Raw genomic sequence first — 345 nt, 5'->3', positions numbered from 1 at the left:
AGTAGCAGATCTGGGCCTCAAGCCCAGCTCTTTTGATTCCAAGGCCAGGCCTCTTTACAGTATACCATGATAAATTAGTCTGACTTTCTCATGCATCTCTAATCTCCCCCACTCTATTGACTCATTCCCCACCACTTACAAATATTTTATCTCTCCTGCTACTCCTTCAAACCATCCCATCACACTCTTTTCTTTTATCACTAAACTTCTGGAAATAGTAGGTTACCAACTATGCTATCTGCCTCTACTTTTCCCCACACTACTTACTCAGCCCCTTTTAATCTGGTTCTAGTCTGCACTATTCCACTGAAACTGCCATCTCAAAGGTCACCATAGACTTCCTAT

The sequence above is a fragment of the Vombatus ursinus genome, unplaced genomic scaffold, assembly GCF_900497805.2.
Source record: "Vombatus ursinus unplaced genomic scaffold, bare-nosed wombat genome assembly UNPS02014782.1, whole genome shotgun sequence".
Classification (NCBI taxonomy): domain Eukaryota; kingdom Metazoa; phylum Chordata; class Mammalia; order Diprotodontia; family Vombatidae; genus Vombatus; species Vombatus ursinus.
This window is presented reverse-complemented; position numbering follows the sequence as displayed.